At 46.9% G+C, this 17,291-nt stretch overlaps 1 protein-coding gene across 1 annotated transcript in view; it reads left to right on the top strand.

Moving 5' to 3' along the window:
• SPATA3 (spermatogenesis associated 3) overlaps nt 1-6,918 on the top strand; it is a 19,060-nt gene extending 12,142 nt beyond the window's left edge. Inside the window, exon 4 of the mRNA XM_077758119.1 lies at nt 6,735-6,918. The gene's annotated coding sequence lies outside the window, so the exon portion shown is untranslated. The remainder of the gene's footprint in view (nt 1-6,734) is intronic.
• Nucleotides 6,919-17,291: the final 10,373 nt, after the last annotated feature.

Below are 17,291 nucleotides of genomic sequence, written 5' to 3'. Positions count from 1 at the left end.
AAAAAAAAAAAAAAAAAAAAAAAAAAAAGAATTCTGTTTCATTAGTGTGTTTTATACCCAGAGACACAAAGTTCAACTTGGCAAATGGGTTGGGAGGTAGATGTGGGATGCCTTTGCGAGCCCCAGGCAATGAGGGTGGGATCCTATCTGTGTTGGGGGCACAGACCCAAAGGGGAACAACTTTCTCTGCACATACAGAGCAAACTGTTTCTGATTTTCCCACCCTAAAAGCAAGAATGATAAAACTGAGTTCAATACCTAACATGAGAGTCAACTGCACTTCCGTCCAGTGGTGATCCCCGGTAGTGGGAACAGGAGGAATGTGCTGGCCTCCTTCCAGGCCTGCGCCTTGGGGAAAGGGGGCCCCGTGCCCGGGGAACACTCTGTCTCTGTCTCTGGGAAACAGCTTCAGGTAGCTTCACCTGTGATGGGGGAGGCGCAGGGGCGGGCCAGGCACCACTTGCAGCCTGTGCTCCCTCCAGTAATTTAGCCCCCCCCCCGTGCCAGCGCCTGGTGGTGGGTCTTGAGCAGCTGGGGCAGAGGTCTTAGTTCAAAGTGCCCAGTATGGGGGAGGGGTGTGAAACATGGAAGAGAGGACAGTCCGTTCAGGTGTGGTGGCCCCTGAGGACAACTGAGACCTCATTCTGCCGGGGCAACAATGGAAAACAGATCATCTACCTCAGAGTACTCCCACCGGCGGCAGGAGAGTTGGATGTTTAGACACCCGTCCCACTGGTCCTCAGTTAAGGGCTGCTGGGAGGGAGATGCTTCCTTCTCTCAGGACTTGTGTCCACTCCAGAGATGAAGCTCCCAGGCAAAGAAATGCAGGTGGCTGCGACTGGGAGTCCAGAATGCCCTGTAGTCATGAGGTACTGACACATCCCCTGGTCATTACTGACCAGGGGGTGTGAGGGGGCCATTTGTTGGGGAGGAGGGCAAGTCTAAACTCAGGTAAGTGAGTGCACAGAGCCATGCCCAAGTGACCTGCTCCACCTGTAAGAGCTGGCCAGGCTAGGAACCAGCAAGACCCCCGCCTTGAGAGAGCCTACCTGCAACAGGGAAGGTGGGATTGGGCCAGGTGGGCCGGGCCAGTCCCGAGGAACCCCGCAGCCCACTCACCACCTCCCAATCCGAGGATTTCCTTTCCTAAACAGGCACTGATAGGTTGGGAGAGGGTACCTATCTCTGGACTGAGGGTCACCTCTTCTGGAGAGCAGCCTCCCCAAGAAGAATGCAGGGTAGGGTCACGCTGCCATCTGTCCTGCAGGTCAGGATGAAAGGGGGCATAGACCTGGTGGAAAGGCCTGGAGCCTCTGGTCAGCCTGGCTCCTCCAACCCAAAGTACTCAGCTCCTCTTTCTGGCATATTAATCAATCCCTTTTCATTGTACCTGTCGGACAACCTAACCCAAACTGACCTGAACAAAACGGGGATGTACTGACTCATGTAAAAGTCAAGAGAGAATTCCAGCTCAGATGTGACTTGTTCCGGGGATGCAGACCATGCCCCCAAACCCATTTCTATCTGCTTTTGCAGGGTCACTTCCCTCCTCAGGCAGGCTCTTCTCACAAGGGGGTCAGATGGCTGCAGCAGCAACAGCCCCCTAGCCTCTGAAGGTCAAGTCTGACAGGGAAGGTGGTCTGTTTCCCAGCAGCAAAAGGGTTCTGATCAGCCTCTGATCAGGCCCTGTGTCCCTCCCAAAACCCATGCGCTGCCCAGGGGAATGCAATGCTCTGACTGGCCAGGCTACGACCACTTTTGGAATTGAGAGTCAACCCCATGGAAGGTCGGAGGACTGACAGCAAGGAAGAGGTCAAATGATAATTTTGGTAACCTGTTACCAAAAGAAATGGGAACCTATGCTAGGCAGCTAAAAACCACAGTTATCTACTCCAGATGGTTCTGAACCTATAACCAGAGCTCTAGTGCTGCCCTCCACTTCTGCCAACCTCCCCTCCACCCCCACCATTTCACCAGAGTGAATGCCTGAGTGGCTAGGAGCCGAGAATTCACAATTGCCTTGAGCCACAGACCCATGGTGTTTGGATCCCTCAGGACAGTGGTGACCTGGGCAGTCCCAACCTCCCACCCCTGGGAAATGTGACTGGCCGTCACAGTGACTGGGGGATACTATGGGCTATTAGTGATGAAGACTGAGAATGCAAAGCACAGGATAGTCCCACACAACAAAGAGTTATCCCACCCAAGATGCCAATAGCATTCTCATTGACAGTCACTGCCAGTGGGGCTCATCCGTGGCTACCTTCTACACTGCCTTTGCATCTGGGTCTCACGGTACTTGTCATGGACCATAGGTATCACTCTTGAAGAGTGGAAACCACACGTGATAAATGGTCATATGCCAAGCACCCCCAGTACTCTTCATCCTGCTGTTCTGTTGGTATGTCCACCTCTTCCCTCCGTTATTAGGTCCTGGAGGCAGACACTAGCTGTTTTTCCTCTCTCGAATCCTTCCTGGCACATGGTAGAATCTCAGGAATGAATAAGTCTGCCCCCATTGGGACTCTTTTTTTGATGAGATGCGATTTTGGTTAGGCCATTATATTCAGAGCAGCTTATAAATAGTGATCATTGGATTGAACTATTTTAATTACCACCAGTTTCAAACAACAGTCCCAGCAAGTGCTTTGGAGAGGGATGTGGAGAGCTAGAAAGAAGCATGATCAAGTATACTTCTGAACACAGTGCTAGAACTAAGTCTACCATGGCTGTGATTTGGGGACAGCCTGGCTGAGGCTAGGTCTATGGGTCTATAGATTCAGACCTTGGCTCTGAATGTGGTCTCTAGACCACAGAGTGGCTATTCCTGAGAAAGTCGGGTCCATCCCACTGGAGTGGTCCTTCCAAGGGCAGAAGAGGTACACTGGAAGAGGCCGCAAAGGGTGAAGTCAGAGCCAAGTCCAGGATGCCCCAGCCACCTGCGGCTGCCCATCTGGCCCACCCAGCTCACTGACACCAGGTGCTAGGACCAGTTGAAAGTTCCTGAGCTTTTCAGATTCCACTCTGGTCCTCATCCTTCCCACCTTACCTCCAGAGGACAACCACTCCCCCACAGGTCATGAAGCCTGATGGGGTACAGGCAGAATGAGTAACAAGGATCCAGGAAACTAAAGTGACAAATCCAGTCATAAAACTGAGATGGAACACCCAAGGGCAGCCTCTTCCATCTCCTCTGAGGTCCCAGGCTCAGTGCCATGTTGGACAGGGCAGTAAATCAGGCCTGTGGCTGCTGGTAGCCCATGAGAGGTAAGACAGCTTTTCACGCTGCTACCGCAAGTTCTAGCTTCACTGTGAGACTCTGGAAGACCTTCTCTCCCCAGACATCTCCTCCTCTGTATAGGCAGGAACAGCATATACATTATGCAGATACTATACACTTAGCACGCCTCACACAGCCAGTCATGAAGACTCAGAGCAGGCATTTGAGTTGGCAAAGTGCCCTTGTGAACAATTCACGATATGTTCCTGACCGAAGCCAGGAACTGAGCCGTGAGCTGGCAGAAGGACTGGGGCTGAGAAGTCTTAACGTACCTCTTTACTGGGTGTGTTGCACTGTTGGCTGCCAGGGAGGGAAGTATCCAAGGAAGAAGGTCAGGTGGTCTTAGCTGCAGGGCTGAAGCAAGGGATCTAGGCTCAGACTCCTCCAGGAGGTTGAGAGCTAAGGAGTTCTGTTCAAGTCTGGGGTGACTGATCCCAGTGAAGTACCTAAAATAGGGGCACCTGGGAGAATCGGTAGGTTGAGCATCTGACTTCCGCTCATGTCATGATCTCACGCTTCGTGGGTTCGAGCCCCACGTTGGGCTCTGTGCTGAGATCTCGGAGCCTGGAGTCTGCTTCAGATTCTGTATCTCCTTCTCTCTCTCTGCCCCTCCCCCACTTGTGTGCTCTCTCTTGCTCACTCTTCCTCTCCTCTCTCTCAAAAATAAACATTTAAAAAAAGGAGTACATAAAAGGGATGAATTGGACAGTCGGTTTGTCTTCCATCGAACTCAGGATGAAGGGACTAGGTGGGCCAGTTCCATGAAGATGCTGAGCCCCTAGAATTGTATTCTCTTTTTTACCTTTCTCTTCCTCCCTCTTCCACTTTTTCTGCCTTTCTCTTGCCTGCCCACCTCCAGTAGTCAAGGGTGAACTGCTTGTACCTTGTTCTGGGAAATCCGAGGATGCCCAGGACACCTGTGTGAATCGCAGTCTGCTGCAGAATGCCACTGGGATTTAGTTTTATCTTCTGGTGCTCTGTTCTGCAAGTGGGGCAAAAGATGCTTTTGATGGGCTGATAAGGCATCTTGAAGGAGGCAGTGCTCATGGAAGAATCCCACAGTTACTGTAGCTCAAAGAGCCCAGTGGGCCCCTGGGGAGCCCCTGGAGCTGGGCAGAGCTGAACAGAAGTGGGATGGAGGACCTTTGGGGGTCTACTTTACACTTTTGGGGATTTGTGTTTTGTGCATACTTGGGGACTTTGCTTTCTCTGTGGGAACAAGCAGAAGGAAAGTCTTTTTGTTCTGGTGGGATTAGGAATTGGTTTGCCCACTTTCTTCCTCTTACTTAGCAAAACCACACCCTGGTTCAAGCCATTTCTCTATCTCCAGAGCACGTCCAGTGGCACTTGGTCAAATACAACCATGTCCGCTGCAATTACTCTAAAATCATGACCTTGAACTCCAAGTAGGCTTCATTGCTGGTGGAGATTGAATCACCTCACATTTCCCTGATACTCCTGTCTTCAAACTTTACCACCAAGTCTCCCCATTGACCAGCCCCTCTCTAATCAATATCCATGTCCCCTTCACCCAAGACAACCACTGGTTTTATTTCTGTCACCATAGACAGACACAGAGCTTTGCCTGTTCTGGAAACTCATGTAAGTGGAATTAACCAGCACACACTCTTGTATCTGGCTTCTTTTGCTTAATGTTTTGAACCTGATTCATAGTCTTGTATACATCAATAGTCTATTCCTTTTTCTTTCTGGGTATTTCCATGTGTGGCCATGCCTATTAATGGGCATTCAGATTGTTTCCAGATTGGGGATTTTAAAATAAAGTTGCTATGAATATGTTTGTATGACATTTGATGGGCTAAAATTTTCATTTCTCTCTGGTATCTACTTAGGAATGGAATTTCTGGGTCCTAAAGTAGGCATATGGTTAACTTGATAAGAAACTGCCACACCCCCAAAGTAGCTGCACCATCTGACCCCCCCTGAACCAAAGTATGAGAATTCTGGGTGCACCACATAATCTGACCATTTAAAGAAGGAAATCAAAGCACATTACCCCTCTGCAAAATACCCTCTGATGACCTAATGACAGCATACTTACTTATAATAAGGATTAATTGTAAATTTGTAGGTGTGAAAATGACTTATGTTCAGCTTAAAAGAAGCCCTCATCAGAGATACACATAGAAGTACTTAGGGATGAAATGATGTGATGCCAGGGAGATGGGAAATGGAGACACAGGTGAAACAAGGTGGCCATGAGCTGGTCATTGTGGAACCTGTGTGATTGGTTCATGCCAAGTTCATCATCCTCTTTACTCTAGTTTTGTGTTGAAAGAGGACCAGAGCCAGACAGAAGTTAAAGCAGTAAAGGCATATTTTATTCTGGAAATATCGCAATGGGGGAAGAGGGACCTCAGTGTAGAACCGAGCTCCATTCTGAATACAGGGACAAGGGGGGATTTATAGTCAAAGAGCAGGGTGGGGGTTAATGGTTAGAAAATGACTAAAAGGAAACATGGGGGTGAGGGGCAATTCTGGCTTAACCAACTTGGCAGGATGCTTGGTGAAGGCAGGCCAGGGTGAAAGATACTGAGAGGGATTTTGATCAGATACCAAAGATACCAAGGATTCTGTAAACTGACCCAGCATGATTCCCATTAAAATCAGATGAATCAGGGCCAAGTCTGGACCACATAAGCCTGGCTATAATTAGGTCAAGAAGACATACTTTAGGGTACCTGGTGATTCAATCAGTTAAATGCCTGACTTGATTTCGGCTCAGGTCGTGATCTCATGATTCGTGGGTTCAAGTCCCATGTTGGGCACTGCCCTGACAGTGCGGAGCCTACTTCAGATCCTCTGTCTCCCTCCCTCTCTCTCTTTCTCTCTCTGCCCCTCCCCTGTTCATGCATGCTCTCTCTCACTCTCAAAAGTAACCATTTTTAAAAATTTTATTCTTTTTTAAGTGTTTTAAAAATATTCCGGTGACCGAGGTCTTTCCAACGCCCCTCTCCCACTCTCTGATTGAATCTCCTCTTACGTCCCACCTACTGCGGTCCAGCTAGGAAGACCTCCCTGCTATTTCTTGCCAGAGCCAGGCACCCTCCTGCCCTGGGCCTTTGTGCTGGCTGGTCCCTGTGCCAGGCATGCTCTTCTCCATAGCCCGTGGCTATCTGAGCTGAAGGAATTTGAAAAATAGCAGGTTCAAGAAGGACTCTGTGACCTTCCCCTCAAGAAGGTCATAGACCCTTAGGTGAGAGATGACTTCTCTGTACCTATGGGAAAAGAAGATCCTTATCTCTAGGACACAACTGTCATATCACATTTTCCTACAACTTTTCATTCTTCATCAACCTAGCATTGAAAGGCTCGGGTTTAATCACTCCTTCAGGTCTACATTTCCTTATAAAGGCTCCTGTGTCACATAAAACTTAAATAAGTCTGCATGCTCTTCTGCTATTTGCTTTCTGTTACTTGTTTTTTGTTACAGAAGCCCTAGCCAAGAACTTGGATGGGTAGAAGGAAAGACATTTCTCTTCCTCTGCATTTGCCTTCAAGTCTTTGCTCAAATGTCATCTTAATGAAGTCCACCCTGACCACCTGCTTAGAACTGCAAATCCCCACTTATTTTATTCCCATGACCCTCAGTCCTCTATAAAACACTGTAAAATTTACTTATTGCTTATGGTGCTATTGCCTGTGTCCTTCCTCTGGCCTGGAAGATCTACCAGCCAAGGATCTCCTTATATTATTGTTCACAAATATTGCCAGCTCCTAGAACAGTGGCTGGCACACAGGAAGAGTCCATATTTTGTTTGGTTGAAAGAAAGGGGGAGAGTGAAGCAGAGAGGGAGAGAAAAAAGGTATGGGGAGAGAGGAAGAAAGAGTGGTGTACAGGGTAACATTTTTCTACAAGAAGGAAGCCACATATGGAAGCACTTTTGTTCTATTAGTTTGTTGTTCATTTTATTACCTTGTGTGGTTAATATCAGAAATAAAAGCAAGAGCAATTTCTTGGTCTAGTGTATAGGCTGGACTTAGAATAAGCTCACCTGAGGGGCACCTGGCTGGCTCAGTTGGAAGAGCATGCTACTCTAGACCTCTGGGTCACGAGTTCGAGCCCCACTTTGGGTGTAGAGATTACTTGAAAAAGTAAACTAAAAACTTAAAAAAAATAAAAATAAAAAAACGGGCACCTGAGTGGCTCACTTGGTTGAGCGTCGGACTTCAGCTCAGGTGATGATCTTGCAGTTTGTGAGTTCAAGCCCTGAAGTGAGCTCGCTGCTGTCAGCGCAGAGCCTGCTTCTGATCCTCTGTCTCCTTCTCTCTCTCTCAAAAATAAAAATTTTTTAAACCTTAAAAAATGATTTTAAAAAGAGAATAAGCTCACTTGAAATTATGTCCCATGCACGTCAAATGCCTTCAAAGGGCTTCAAAGTTACACATCTGGACCCCTAAGCTCTTTGATGCCAAGTACACTCACAGGCTCTGCACTAAGAATTGGGTCAACAACCTCACAGCGTCACGGGGAGGTCACTCTGCAAGTCTATGTCCGTCCAAGAGGGCACACCCCCCCCCAACAGACTGACCATAGGCCACAGGGGAAGGGCTCCTGACGGGGACAGGAGTGGGAAGGAGTGTTGGTGAATTACCCCTTCCCCATCACTGTGACCACTAGAGGGAGCTTCCTGGGGTGAGCCAAGGACCCAGAATGGACTCCCAAGCTGGGGGCAGGAAGCCTGTGGCCAACTATTGGCGGGTAGGGCTTTACAGTCACCTTCCTTCTCAAGGCTTGCTTTCTCAGCCTCAGAGAGTGAAGACCAACCACTTTCTCAGCTTCCTCAGAGAATGAAGAGGAACAAGGGGTGGGGCCAAAGGGAGCATTAGCAAACCACACATGGAGGTCTTCTGACTCCCAAGCAGCCACTGGTCCCAACTGAAGGGAGAAGGGCTGGGAAAGGAGCCCATCTGAGTGTGGGACTGAATTCTATATAAGCAACCAAACAGCCCGGCTCTACCCCAACACACACCCCTCTTCTCCACCCAGAAATACCCTCTTCCTCCCCACCAGGCCACACCCTGGAGGCAAGAGGAGGCTGCAGGGCAAGGAACAGCGGCCCTTGGGATTGGGAATCAGGTCGCGAGTTTACCTCCTGCAAACCAGCTCCCTGGAAACCTGCAGGGAAGAGATGACTCAACAGGGACATCCCAGAATCCTCAGTGGCTCTTGGCAAATGTGCCTTCCCCCACCCCCTCTCTGCTGCAGCTGCTGGGAGGAGGGGAATGCAATGTGCCTCCTTTCTCTTATCCCTCCTGTACTGTTCACATGGCGCAGCAAACACAGAAAGACCTTATTCACAGGCTCCATCGCTTGGCCCTCTATTGAAAGCTTTCTGAAAATGCAAATTTCTCAGAAGCAGATTCTTTTCAAACACTTTAAAGTTGAGTCTACCCACTGAGAGCAGTTAAGCTGACCAACACTTCCTTGGGCTGGAGGCTCCTTAAAAATAGTATTTGCATTTAAAGGAGAAATGTCTGAAGCAGCCAGAAGGCAGAACCTAAGCTGTGAAGTCAGGGTTGATGACAAAAGGCGGGGCCCCAGTTTCTCACTTCCCTAGGGGTGTGCAGGTGAAAAGCCCCCTCCTTTTGCTTTCTGTGCCCCTCCCCCATCTTGGCCTTGCCTCCTCCATTCAGTAGTCTTGCCCGGATGCCCACGTTAGTCCCGGGTGACTGGGACCCAAAAACAAGACAGAATTGTTGCCCCTCCCCGCCCCCCGCCCCAGCTCGAATCCAGGGAGCTAGAAGAGCCTCTAAAGGAGCAAACTTGCCCCCCGTCCTGGGGCCCTGAGCCGTCCTGCTCCTTTCACCCGAGAGACCCAGAGGTTCTGGTCGCAGCCCCTCCTCAGAGGGGCAGATCCCCACAAAGATGACTGTTGTGTCCCTAAGATTGGGTATTTGAAGTCTTGTCTTTGTATCTGTAAATGAGGCCACTTCTTCAGTGCCTCAGGCTGCCCCTCCTGCCAGGTGTTGGGGGCGGGGGGCTGTCCTCCTGCAAAGGCTCCCCTGGGAGGAGGGGGTGACCTCTCCTCCCTCAGGCATCAGGCGGGATTCAAGTCGAGATAACTGAGGAAAACAGGATTCCTCTCTGCTTTCTACCTTTCCCACCCCCCAACCAAGAGATCACGTGATTAAAATGGGCATTTTTTTTCCCCCTCTCTGATTATACAGGATTTCATCCCATGTATTTGTTACCTGTTCTTTTCATTTCTCATGATAATCTTTCCAATCGCTCAGTTTTAGCAACTGCATAATGTCCCATCAGAGGGACTGCTCCAGAAGTGATCAAAGGAGACTCCAAAGGGTGGCCGGTTATGCCATCCCACAACACGCCACGTTGGCCTACGGCCTGAGCTAAAAGCACTTTAACAACAGCAGATCTAGAAAGGGCGTTCTGATCTCCCGCTTTCTTTCTGAAAGCCGGAGATTAAAAACTCCCACGTGAAAGATGCCTTTCTTGGATCAGAAGGAAAGCAACATTCTTATCGAGAACAAGCAGTTGAGTGAGACCTAGAGAAGTCTATACAAACAGTCCTCTTTAAGATACTTATCTCCTTTAGCCTCCCCATGTAGTCTAGTAATTTTTCCACGTTGTCACTCCTTGTTCAGCCTAACAGAAAAGTATGTAGTTTTCATCATTTCTTTGGGTTTTCATTTCCTTATAAGAGTTCCCATGTCACAAAATTTATATATAAATTTGTGTGCCTTTCTTCTTCTGATGGGCCTTACGTGTTTCTCAGTCTCAGCCAAAAACCCTGAAGACGGTAGAAAGAAAACGTTGCAGCACCTACAGCCAACCAGCGAGAGCGCCCACAAGCCTGTGCGCCTCCCAGCATTCCAAGCGAGAAGCCTATGATTCACTCTAATTGGACAGCTTTGGGTCACATGACTACCGATGACTGGGGCCAAAGGCGCGTGCTGATTGGCTTAGGCCACCCAGGGCCCAGCGGCAGGTTGGGCTGAGGTTAGCTTCCCTTGGTAGGCTGGCTGAGAAAGGCAGAGCATCTGAATGATTATTAGATGACATTAGTTCAGGAAGCATGTAATGCTGGGAAGGCGATCGACACAGCGCGTTCTCAATATTAGTTTTTCCTTTTGTGGCAGTTCACCTGCTGATGGATAAAGACGTTTCTCCAATCTCACTTTTCGAAACAGTGCTACAACGGGGGCGCCTGGGTGGCTCAGTTGGTTAAGTGTCCGACTCCAGCTCAGGCCATGATCTCACAGTTCGTGGGTTCGAGTCCCGCGTCGGGCTCTGTGCTGGCGGCTGGTTCGGAGCCTGGAGCCTGCCTCGGATTCTGTGTCTCCCTCTCTCTCTGACCTTCCCCTGCCCGCGCTGTCTCTCTCTCTCTCTCTCTCTCTCAGAAATAAATAAAACATTAAAAAAAAATAAAAGAAAAAAGAAACAGTGCTACAATGAATATTCCTAAAGATACTTACATATTTGCTGAAGATTCCTTCTCAATGCCACAGTCCTCTGATGACTGGAGCCCCCGTACCCTCTTCAGACTTGCCCTATCCCCCTCTCTCTGTGTATTTGCTGCCCCAAGGTCAGACTTCATTATCATTACTTCCATAGCCTGTAAGGAACATAGAAATGAGTCAGGGTGGCCTTCTAGGGTTGGGACATGTCATGTTCAATTCTCAGTCCGCAGCAGCCAGCTATGGTGGGAAAGTACTCCCCTAAGGCCCAAAATCCAGGAGAGAGACCCTCATATGTCCACCTACCATGTTTTTACATTAAACTCTGACTTTAAGCCGAGCACATCATGCCAGAAGTTTGACCTGACATCAAATAAAGTGTCTGTAGCCCCCTTCATTTATCCCAATGGGAAAATAGTGGAAGTCCATAGAAATCTGACTGCAGTGAATGTTGTATGAACCACTGGATCCAGGCACTCATCCCCTCAGATGCCAGAAGTGTTGCCTGCTGCGAGCTCACAGCTGTGTCCATCTCTGGGAATCACCGTTGGCTTTAAAAAAAAAAAAAAATTGCTTCACCCCAGATCATGTCACTTCCTGAGAGTCAAGATGAATTTAATGACAGGTTTGTAGAGGCAGAAAATTCTTCCCTTCTTACCTTCTAGGTTCTTTGGCTGGTGTGATAATTAAATTGACATAACATGGATTAACAGGAGAAAACAAATTTAATTACATACGTATAGGAGACCCATAAAAATACGAGGCTCAAAGGCAGTCAGGCAATTGAGGCTTCTGTGCTATCCTGAGCTAAGGAAAGGGATGGGGAGCTGGGGCTTCAAAGGAGAGAAAGGAAACTCACAGGAAGTTGAGAAGAGCAGATGTTCTGTAATCAAATGTCCCGCCAGGCAGATGTATTTCATATGAAAAGTTCTTATTATCTTATTATCTCTGATAATAGCTCCCTCTCTGAGCTGGCCCCCTATGTAAATTATTTTAGGCAGTCAAGAGAGAGGTAAAAAAGCTTTTCCTGGGGTGCCTGGGTGGCTCAGTCGGTTAAGTGTCCGACTTCGGCTCAGGTCATGATCTTACGGTTCATGGGTTCCAGCCCTGCATCAGGCTCCGTGCTGACAGCCAGCTCAGAACCTGGAGACTGCTTCGGATTCTGTGTCTCCCTCTCTCTCTGACCTTCCCTTGCTCATGCTGTCTCTCTCTCAGAAATAAACAAAACATTAAAAAAAAAAAAAAACTTTTCCTGAGTATGCTGGGACTTGATCGCCTTCTGCTCAATATAATCCACAAGCCAAAGTTTGGGGTGGCATGTTCTGCTCCCCTTCAGGTCCATGTGGGGGTAAAAAGGCCTGGACTTGCATCTCATTTGGAGACAACTCTGAAAAACCCTCCCAGTTCCAAAACTTCCTACGTGTTCCTGTTTTCTAGCCACATAACAAACCACCCCAAAACATACGAAACAAAACAATGGCACAAAGATTTGTTATTTCTCATGTTTCTATGGGTCAATGGGCTCAACTAGGTGGTTCATGGTATAGTTTGTGGTAGGAACCCCTCCCTAAGGAGAAAGAAAAAAAATGAAGAGAGAAGGGAAGACTTCGAGGTCACCTAGATATGGGTCCAGCTGCCTACATCCCCCATGTTCTTGTAAACTGAAACAACTTAATCAGACTGCATGTTTATGTGTGTTACCATATATGGGAGACAAAGAAATAGAAAATGTATAAAAAAAAGTATGCCATATGATGTGGGCCGCTCAGTTCTTTTGGGTACGAACCCAACTGAGCGGTGCCGGCACGAATAAAGTTGCTTCCTGGAAAAAAAAGCCTCGGTGTCACGACTCTCTGAACGAGAATCCTGCAACAAGCTGAGGTCATGCTTAAAGCCTGTCATGGAGTCAGTTTGGTTTAGACGTTTAGACTTGTGTCCTTACAACGCCTACAGCTGCCTTCAGCCTGAGGCTTGGCAGGACCCGGAACCTTCAAGCTTGTCTCTCTTCCTGCAAGGCCCGCTCCCCTGTGCCTTCCTCATTTGTAGCCTAATATGGGCTTCTTTACACAGGGCAGCTGAATCCCAAGGAGTGTTCCAAGAAGACAAAGCCCCCACTGCGCAGGCTCTTACCAAGTCTCTATCTGCATCATTCTCACTCAAGTCAAATAGCTGAGCCCTGAGTCAGTCTAGAACTAAATGAGTCAGTGTGGAACTACTGCCGGAAGGCATGGTTAACCGGGGGCCACCAGTGTCACAGTCTACACCAGTCGGCCCTCCAGCTCCTAATCATTTGTATCCACTCGTGAAATGGAGCCTCCCCGCAAAACAAAGCAAAATAAAACGTCTAAAGAATTCGTGCTATTCCAGCACCTCACTCAGGTCCTCCCGAGGCTTGGTTCCTCATGTACAGCTCAGGTTTGGTTTCTTAGGTGCAGAGAGAGGCCTGTGAACCACAAAGAACATGTTATTTCCCCAACACACATGTGACAAATATTGAGGAGACAAGGGAGGCGCATAATCATCACTAGCCCATAGCTGTAACCAAAAAAATCTCTCTACGTGCTCATTTAGCTGAAGCTCACAGATTTGGGTGTTTTATTTTCGCTTTTGTTCAAGGAAAAGTATTTCCCCGTTTCACATGTGGTGTTTTAAGATTTATGTGGAGAGGGTATGGTGCCTGGGTGGCTTGGTCCATGAAATGGCCAACTATTGGTTTTGGTTTGGGTCATGATTTCATGGTTCATGAGTGAGTTCGAGCCCTGCGTCAGGCCCCACAGCTGGCAGCGAGGACTCTGCTTGGGATTCTCTCTCTCCCTCTCTCTGCCCCTCCCTACTCACGCTGTCTCTGTCTCTCTCAAAATCAATAAATAAACTTAAAAAAAAATAAAAAAGGAAAGGAAATTAAGATGTTATTTGAGATTGTTTGCTTAATTCCCATATATTTGAGGACATCCTGTATATCATATTGTTATTTATTATTAATTTTTATATAATTTTTTTTACAATTTTGTTACCTTTTTAAATTTATTTATTCAGAGACAGAGACAGAGGCAGAGAGAGAGAGAGAGAAAGAATCCCAAACAGGCTCCATGCTTAGCATGGAGCCCAAAATGGGGCTCGATTCTACACACTGCAAGATCATGACCTGAGCAGAAACTGAGAGTCGAACGCTCAACCAACTGAGCCAACCAGGCGTCCCTGATTATTAATTTTAATATCTGTGTGATTGGTGACTAATTTAATACCTCAGATAAAGAACTCTGTATGTTTTCAATCCCTTGAAATTTATTGAGGCTTGTTTCATGGCCCAATGTGTGGTCTATCTTGGTGAATATTGTGTATGCTTTTTTACACAATCTGATAATCACTGATTTTTACATAAAAGTATTTAGGGATACCTAGGTGGTTCAGTTGGTTAAGTGTCCGACTTCAGCTCGGGTCATGATCTCACAGTTTGTGAGTCTGAGCCCCACATTGGGCTCTCTGCTGTCAGAGAGCTGTCTCTCAGCGGAGAGCCTGCTTTGGATCTTCTATGCCCCTCTCTCTCTGCCCCTCCCCTTCCCCCCCTCATGCTCTCTCTGTCTAAAATAAATAAATATTTTAAAAAAGTATTTAGTTTGTTGATATTAAATAACTATCAACATGGTTAAGTTTAAGTCTGTCATCTTGGTTTAGTTTTCTATTTGTCCCCAAAGTTTGTTTTCCTCTCTTCACCTTTCTCTGCCACTCTTTTAGGTGAATTAGAGCGTCATTTACTCTGACACTTATCTCTCTATTAGCTTTTTAGCTAAGCTCCTTGGTGTTGTTTCTAGTTTTTTTTTTTTCTAGAAACTGAAACATGCATCTTTAACTCATCCATAGTGTTGAATTTAAGCCTGCCCACCACCCCCACATGTCACCTTCTCCCTGTGGACTGTCTGTCCCTCGCCCACACCAATTCTGTGCTCCTGGAATCTGTTTATTCATGCATTCAGCTATCAGGCACACACTTAAGGAGCAGCAGAATAATGCAGGAAGAGAATGCCAGGTCTCAAGTAAGGCATGAATCAAAAGGGAGTTGGCTCCCTTTCTGCTACCAGAAATGATGAGGCAATTCAATCATCGAGACCAATGTGAGATGATGCTGTCACTGTAGAAAGGAAGGTCCTGGTAAGGAGGAAGCCAGACACTTTCTTCAGTCATCTCCCAAACAGTTCTGGTCAGCTAGGTCGGAGCAAGTTAGCCTTCATGTGCAAAACGTACAGCCAAAGCCATTGAACTAGAAAAGCCAGAAAGATTGCAGGTGATGTGGGGTCACCTGTCCACATTGGTGCATCTAAGGATGACTTAAAAGCATTTTGAAAGTGTCAGTGCACAGGCTTTCTGTAAGATTGTGGACAGAAGTGCTTTTTATAATTGCATAGAAGTTCACAACATGAGGACACTGACTAAAATAGAGTACAGCTAGGAGCGTCTGGGTGGCTCCGTTGATAAAGTGTCCGGCTTCGCCTCAGGTCATGATCTCGCAGTTTGTGGGTCTGAATTCCGCATCAGGCTCTGCGCTGACAACATGGAACCAGCTTGGAATTCTTTCTCTCTCCCTCCCTACCCTTCCTCTGCTCAAGCTTGCTTTATCTTTCTCAAAATAAATAAATAAATAAACTTTTTAAAAAAACCCTCAAGTACAGTAATCAGATACATAACATTATTTGGCCTTTTGAAATGATGATGTCAGTCTATAAGTGTTGATATGGAAAGATATCCAAAATGTATGGGCCAGAGAGAGAAGTAGGTATCAGAATAGTACCTACTGTGGGGTACTATTCTCAGAGATGTGTTACAGGTTGGGGCGCCTGGGTGGCTCAGTCGGTTAAGTGTCTGACTTCAGCTCAGGTCATGATCTCACAGTTCGTGGGTTTGAGCCCCGCACTGGGCTGTGTGCTGAAAGCTCAGAGTTTAGAGCCTGCTTCAGATTCTGTGTCTCCCTCTCTCTCCTGCCCCCCGCCCCCTCCCCCCAGCTTAAGTTCTGTCGCTCTGTCTCTCTCAAAGATAAATAAACATTAAAAAAAAAAACAAAAAAACCTTGGAAAGCTAATCCCTTAGTTGCTAATAATAAGAAACTGGGTGAGGTTGTTTCCTTTTTTATTGTCCTTATTTTCTGTTTTTTTTTCCTACAAGAAACATGGGGAATAGAGGATTGTAACTGCTGTCTCAGATTTATCCCAGAACGAACACATAAGTTCCTCTCTACGCAAACACTGTTTTTAGGTTTCTGTTGTATGTGTTGGTGGCTGAGGGAACCGGAGCCTCAACGACTACCAACCGGTCTCAAGATTGCCTCCAAAGCAAACCAGTGGCTTTTTGATGTTGATTTGTCCCAGATCTGTAGCAAAGAGAAAAAAGAATGTAAAGACTCAAAATGCTTGGAATTCTTGTGAGAGGATTAGAAAACTGAAAAAGGACATGAGTCGCTGAATCCCTTTATTCCACTCTCCAGAGACTAAAGATGAGTTCATAATGATCGCGTCAGGTACTAGGTAGACATCAGATGGAAGAAAAGGAGTTTTGAAAGAATGTAAACGGATGAAAATTCTTCCTACCACAGTGACCACAAGAGTGGTGACAAAATGATTATTCTTAAAGACTGAAATAAAAACTTCAGACCCAGTAAAATCCCTGAGCTCCCCAGATTAGAGAATAGCTCAGAGTTCAGTATAAGGGGCCAAGCGAAAATATAAAATTTTAAATATTTTATGTGTATCTTTGTTTTTATCTTCTTTCTTTGACTAAGAAATAAAGAAAAGCCATTTGAGCTTGTTTACAAAATATACCAATAAAATACTTTTTTAAAAAGCCACAGGAGGTGCCTGGGTGGCTCAGTCAGTTGAGCATCCAACTTCAACTCAGGTCATGATCTCACGGTAAGTTTGAGCCCCACATCCAGCTCACTGCTGTCAGCACAGAGCCCACTTCAGATCCTTTGTCCCCTTCTCTCTCTGCCCCTCGCTCCCTCATATGCACACTCTCTCAAAAATAAACATTTAAAAATAAAAAGTCACAGGAAACATTAGGAAGAAGGGAAAGTTAGATTAGGAGAAATAATGTGAAGCCACATGCAAAGAAAGTAACAAGGCCAGCCATATCACTCACAAATCAGGGCCTTAAAACAATGAGGGCCATGGGGTTGGTGTAGATAGTCTCCCTTCTTTAAGTCACTGGAATGACTCCATGTGGGTTCAAACCGAAGAAATCCTACCAGGGGCAGAGAACATGTGATCATCCAAGTGTATTACTCAATCCCAAAATAAATGCTAACAAGGACTAGAGCTTGGGCGCCTAGATGGCTCAGTCGGTTAAGTATCTGACTTCAGCAAAAGGCATGATCTCATTCTGTGAGTTCGACCCCCATGTAGGGCTATGTGGTGTCAGCTGGGAGCCTGGAGCCTGCTTCAGATTCTGAGTCTCCCTTTCTCTCTGCCCCTCCCCCACTCATGCTCTGTCTTTGTCTCTCAAAAATGAACAAACGTTAAAAGGGAATTTTTTTTTTTTAAATGTTTTATTTATTTTTTAGATAGAGAGAGACAGAGCA

This window comes from Crocuta crocuta, unplaced genomic scaffold, assembly GCF_008692635.1.
Source record: "Crocuta crocuta isolate KB4526 unplaced genomic scaffold, BGI_CrCroc_1.0 scaffold290, whole genome shotgun sequence".
In the NCBI taxonomy this organism is placed as follows: domain Eukaryota; kingdom Metazoa; phylum Chordata; class Mammalia; order Carnivora; family Hyaenidae; genus Crocuta; species Crocuta crocuta.
Note: the sequence above shows the minus strand (reverse complement) of the source record. Positions and strands in the feature narration are given on the sequence as shown.